Below are 6,605 nucleotides of genomic sequence, written 5' to 3'. Positions count from 1 at the left end.
TACTGAAGAGTGACTTCCATCTGGCCACTCTACCATAAAGGCCTGATTGGTGTAGTGCTGCAGAGATGGTTGTCCTTCTGGAAGGTTCTCCCATCTCCACAGAGGAACTCTAGATCTCTGTCAGAGTGACCATCGGGTTCTTGCTCACCTTCCTGACCAAGGCCCTTCACCCCAGATTACTCAGTTTGGCTGAGCGGCCAGCTATAGGAAGAGTCTTGGTGGTTCCAAACTTCTTCCATTTAAGATTGATGATGGACTTCCTATTCCTGCAGGACATATATTCTGAAAGATTCCTGCAGGATTGTTTTCCTGAACGACAACCTGCATGATTCCTACAGGATTCCTGCAGGAATTCTCCTACAGGAAAGTGGCCCCGAAAATCTTGTGGAATATCCTGCATGACTTCCTATTCCGGCAGGATATATATTCTGCGGGATTCTGGAAGGATTGTTTTCCTGAAGGACTACCAGTATGATTCCTACAGGATTCCTGCATTGACTCCTTTACCGCATCTATAGTCCCAGTCGGTATTCACTTAATAATAAGGAATTCCCCTCGACCACGCCCACAAATTGAGAAAACCCAACATTGTTTCCTATTGACCCTCATTCTAAAAGATGTAACTTTGCAGTTAATTTCTTTGTTAAACAGAAATAACAAAACATTATGAAAAATGTGTGAATTGACTTGAAACCAGGTGGAATGCGCTCCAAATTGCATTGTGGTTTGAAGAGAACACTGTGATTTCACAATGAGGCCAATGGGGACTCTAAAACAGTTACAGAGTTTAAAGGTAAACTATGCAGATATCGCTCTGACATTACCTGGTTGCTAAAATTCTAATAGTTCACCTAATTTCAGTTTGTGTCAAAAGAAGCTAATGCAGTGTAGAGAATCATTGTACCATCTATTGTATTTTAAGCTTAAAATATTGTATTTTAAGCTGTTTTAAGCTGGTGTACAAAACCAAAAGTAAAAGATGCAAAAATAAAACTTAAGAACTGGAAGTATAGAAATAGTGCACATAGAACAGCTCTATTGCTTCTTAGACTTGCTTTCAATGAGAATGACATATCTATAATACACATTTCTATGTGAATTTGGTCGGGTGGCCGAAAAAGTTACATATTGCAGCTTTAATGGCTGTGATAGGAGGAAACTAAGGATGGATCAACAGCATAGTAAACTCAGCAAAAAAAGGAACGTCCCTTTTTCAGAACCCTGTCTTTCAAAGATAATTCGTAAAAATCCAAATACATTCACAGATCTTCATAAAATTCGTAAAAAAAGGGAAAGAACCTTGCCAGCACGATGATACTGTTTTAATATAGTCTTTGTGAAATGCATATTGGCCAATAACCCAATTATCACACAACAAGTGTTTCTTGCCAGTTTTCCAATTTTTAGATTAGATAGAAAACAGTACAACTTAATGATATAGCAAGTAGAACTCACCTCATAATAACTCATTGTAAATTTGAAAAGGGTCAGAGAATTAATCTAAACTCAGCACCCTGTCTTTCGAAGATAATTCGTAAAAATCCAAATAACTTCACAGATCTTCATTGTAAAGGCTTTAAACACTGTTTCCCATGCTTGTTCAATGAACCATAAACAATTACTGAACATGCACCTGTGGAACGGTCGTTAAGACACTAACAGCTTACAGACAGTAGGCAATTAAGGTCACAGTTATGAACACTTAAGACACTAAAGAGGCCTTTCTACTGACTCTGAAAAACACCAAAAGAAAGATGCCCAGGGTCCCTGCTCATCTGTGTGGACGTGTCTTAGGCATGCTGCAAGGAGGCATGAGGACTGCTGATTTGGCAAGGGCAATAAATTGTAATGTCCGTACTGTGAGACGAATAAGACAGCGCTACAGGGAGACAGGATGGAAAGCTTATCGTCCTCGCAGTGGCAGACCATGTTTAACAACACCTGCACAGGATCGGTGCATCCGAACGTCACACCTGCGGGACAGGTACAGGATGGCAACAACAACTGCCCGAGTTACACCAGGAACGCACAATCCCTCCATCAGTGCTCAGACTGTCCGCAATAGGCTGAGAGAGGCTGGACTGAGGGCTTGTAGGCCTGTTGTAAGGCGGGTCCTCACCAGACATTACCGGCAACAATGTCACCAATGGGTACAAACACACCGTCGCTGGACCAGACAGGACTGGCAAAAAGTGCTCTTCACTGACGAGTCACGGTTTTGTCTCACCAGGGGTGATGGTCGGATTTGCGTTTATCGTCGAAGGAATGAGCGTTAGACCGAGGCCTGTACTCTGGAGCGGGATCGATTTGGAGGTGGAGGGTCCGTCATGGTCTGGGGCGGTGTGTCACAGCATCATCAGACTGAGCTTGTTGTCATTGCAGGCAATCTCAACGCTGTGCGTTGCAGGGAAGACATCCTCCTCCCTCATGTGGTACCCTTCCTGCAGGCTCATCCTGACATGACCCTCCAGCATGACAATGCCACCAGCTGCTCATTATGTGCGTGATTTCCTGCAAGACAGGAATGTCAGTGTTCTGCCATGGTCAGAAAAGAGGCCAGATCTCAATCCCATTGAGCACGTCTGGGACCTGTTGGATCAGAGGGTGAGGGCTAGGGCCATTCCCCCCAGAAATGTCCCAGAACTTGCAGGTACCTTGGTGGAAGAGTGGAGTAACATCTCACAGTAAGAACTGGCAAATCTGGTGCAGTCCATGAGGAGGAGATGCACTGCAGTACTTAATGCAGCTGGTGGCCACACCAGATACTGACTGTTACTTTTGATTTGACCCCCCCTTTGTTCAGGGACACATTATTCCATTTCTGTTAGTCACATGTCTGTAAAACTTGTTCAGTTTATGTTGAATCTTGTTATGTTCATACAAATATTTACACGTTAAATTTGCTGAAAATAAATGCACTTCACAGTGAGAGGACATTTCTTTTTTTGCTGAGTTTAGTTACGCCACAATACTTATTTAAATGACAGTGAAAAGAAGGAAGCCTGTACGGAATAAAAATATTCCAAAACATGTGTCCTGATTGCAATAAGGCACTAAAGTAAAACTGCTATAAATTTGACACAAGTAATTATTAACAGTTGACATTAGAGTATATGGCAACAGGATGGACAGTCATCTATAACACCCATTATAACTAGTTTTATAACATCTTATGTTGTTACTCATAACTATTTAAAACTAAATATGACAGTTTATGACAAATGTTATAATGTGTTTTGTAGGTGTTATAAAGGCTTTATTAATTCATACATTAGGAAACCTACAGTAAAGTGTTACAGAGGTTTCTCCAGCAGTAACATGTGGAGGGTGCTGCACAGAAGTCCACTGCACTACACTTGCGTAAGTCTATTTGATTTACAGAGCGTAGTGACACTGACAGATTTTTTACCCTAGCACTAATCCTAATCCCAGGCCCAAATTGCAGATCTGTCATCGTTGGACTCTCAATGAGGACAGAGTTCAAAATCTGTCATCATTGTAAAAAATATCCCGACCTACGGTTTGCAATGTTCAGAGTCTGCAAGAAGAGCCCTGTGGCTTCATGCTATTCGGTGTGGGAGGTGGGAGGTGTCCAAGTAGGCTACACATAGCTATGTGTGTGGAAAACAGGATTATTTGGGAAATCCTTCTTGCAAAGCATGTAAACGTTTTAACTGTACTCAATGATGAAACGCAGGTTGCTGTGCTCTGTGCCTGTGTGTGAGTGAGTGAGTGCACATGTGGGGGGAGGGGGACATTACCAGAGAGCGAGAGAAAGTGAGTGGGAGATGAGTGGAGTGAAGTTTTGAGTTTCAACTTCCTTCATTGGTGGTATTTGTATTTTTTTTTATCAAACTTGGTCCGTGATTGGGCTACGAGATGGTTATGTCTAGATTGGATACACATCTTTTTTCAAACTTTCACTTCCCCTTTCGATTTCTGCGTTAACAAAACACAGGAGATTTTCTGTTTGCACAATCCACTTTTAGACTTTCATCCGAGTATGGCAGGTAAACTAAGCTTTACACTTTAAATACATAGTTAATGTCATATGTTGCTGAGAACAACTGGGTAACATTGTCTTTCATTTGTATGTAATGTATCTCAGCAATGTAAAGGGAAAGAACGCACTCAACTCTCATGAGTGCTTTTTTAAATTGTTGTTGTATCGTAGCAAGTAGCATGTTCCACTTGTTTGTGTGAATGTGATAGAGATGTGTGCGCCACTCATATAATATTGGCACTGAAATGAAAGAGCTTAAAAGTTTAAGACTTGTTGTAAAGTACTTGTAAAGTACAAGTAGTAAAAATATTTGGTCACACTTTATTTGGAGACTCCCATATTGATGTTCATACTATCAACAAACTATATGTTGATAAGCAACTGCTTACTAAGGTTATGGTTAAGGTTAGAATTAGGGATGGGTTAGGGTTAAGTTTAGGGTAAGGATTAAGGTTAGGGTTAGGGGATAGTTAGTTGAAATGTTGTTGACAGTTATTGAACATCTGAAAATCTACAAACCATCTACTTGGGACTATTCAAATAAATTGTTCCAAAAAATTCCTCTATGTTTGTTCTACACAATGACTGAGTGCCTGCCCAACTACATTGCAGACAAGTCCGATATTACAATGCCTGGATAGGTACTGTATTTAACATATCAGCTAACCACAAAATTTGATATAGCAATCTGTTGCCGGACTGCACAGTTGATGACGTGGCGACGTAGTACACAACCATTGGTTTATGGAATGCAGTATAGTTGGGCAGGAAATCAACCACTATATAGTATTTCAATGTGAACGTGCTACTGAATGCAGCCCTGATTTTTTATTTGTCCAAACTCCTTTACTGTATAATAACCATTCTTTCTTATTTTTTTCTCTCTCTTTCTGAGCAGCCCAACAACTACAATTGGCAAGGTGGCAGATAGTGAATGATTTGAATGAGCCTAATATCAAGGCTATATGTGACAAATTACTACCAAACAATGTGATCAATAAATTTGAGAGGGACTCCATAACACATAGGATGCTAGCTAGGGCAGATATGGCACGAAATCTTGTGGACACTGTTATCTGCAAAGGTAATAACGCCTCCACATTAATGATAGAAGCACTGAAGCAAGTTGACCAATACCTCTACAATGAGATCGAGAGAAACCTTGCGCTGGGCAATCACACTGGAGTCCAGGCTGGTGCTCAGGGTGCTCCGGGTGCACCACCAAGTAAGGCCAAATGAAGTTGGAGAAACTGTGAAACTATCCAAAATGGTGTCCTTGTCATCCACAGTAGTGGTTAGCTATACCTATTTCTTTACCCTCATAAGTATCTCTGTAGACATTAACGTGGGCACCACCATAATTTTAACCAGCCCACTACTTTATTAAGAGCCAATGTGTAATTTCTAAAACTATTATGACTGCAATTTGAATGAGTTCTACATTTTTCTTCTTACAGATTACAATGATTTGATATGAGAATGACTGAAGAGAAAGACAACAGAAGTCACAATTCTGTGCTTGGACTCCAGACGACCAGATGACAATGGTGTTGTTTCAGAAACTAACAGTATCTTGATAATGGCAGTGCTACCGTTGGGCTGAAATGTTGGTGGTTTACTCAATAAATCACTGGGAGCTTATATGTACATAGAGTGTGCGACTCTCTTTTATATTTATTCAGGGGGTTTATTCAGGAGGTTTATTCAGTGACAATAAAATTGGGGCTCGGTAAGACTTTACTATAGGTGTCCTTATGTATGCATTCATAAAACCTTTATAACGTCTATATAATACATTATAACACTTGTCATAAGTTGTCATAAGTAGTTTTAAATAGTTATGAGTAATAACATAAGATGTTATAAAACTAGTTATAGTGGGAGTTATAGATCAGTGGTGGCCAAACTGTGGGGTGGGACCCACTTGTGGGTCGCAGCATGGGTCCAGGTGGGCCACGAGATCACAGTTTGGTGCATTGCAACAACAACAACAACAAAAAATACTTTTTATAATAGCCTATGATCTTTGAGAACTTACAATCACCTAAATAAAAGCTACAGTAGATCAAAGGTAAAAGTAAGCCAGTATAGTGGGGGTACGCCGTACCGTAAAACATGAGCCGATCACAATAATTAACACAAAATGCCAAGAAAACTAAAGGCTATTACACTATTATGTATTCTTCCCGCATGTAAGCTACATGAAACATTTGCAATTTGACTTGAAACCAGGTGGAATACGCACCAAATTGCGTTGTGGTTCTACGAGAACACTTACATTTTGCCAAGGCGGAGATGAATGGCCAAGACCTAGACGCACAGCCAAGGTTGAGAAGCGTGTGGGCAGCAGTGGACGCATCAATTCAAGCTACAAGTGTAGGCCTAATGACAATCGCAGTATGTCATTATAATACACATTTTGGTGTTTTGTAACAAATGTCTCTTTCCATTCATCAAATTGCTGGGATAATGTCAAAGTGGAATTACGTTTTTAGAAAGGTTTACAAATGAAAAGATGTCTTGAGTTAGTAAGTATTCAACCCCTTTCTTATGGCAAGCCTAAATAAGTTCAGTAGTAAAAATTTGGTTAACAAGTTACAAT

General features: G+C 40.4%; 1 long non-coding RNA gene across 1 annotated transcript; it reads left to right on the top strand.

Annotated features, from left to right (window-relative positions):
• The first annotated feature begins 3,806 nt into the window (after positions 1 to 3,806).
• Positions 3,807 to 5,650, top strand: LOC115172647 (uncharacterized). Its single transcript, XR_003871468.1, has 3 exons — positions 3,807 to 4,010; positions 4,902 to 5,228; positions 5,461 to 5,650. It is a non-coding gene; the product is annotated as an uncharacterized LOC115172647 (long non-coding RNA).
• Positions 5,651 to 6,605: the final 955 nt, after the last annotated feature.

This window comes from Salmo trutta, chromosome 33 (assembly GCF_901001165.1).
Source record: "Salmo trutta chromosome 33, fSalTru1.1, whole genome shotgun sequence".
Lineage (NCBI taxonomy): Eukaryota > Metazoa > Chordata > Actinopteri > Salmoniformes > Salmonidae > Salmo > Salmo trutta.
This window is presented reverse-complemented; position numbering and strand designations above follow the sequence as displayed.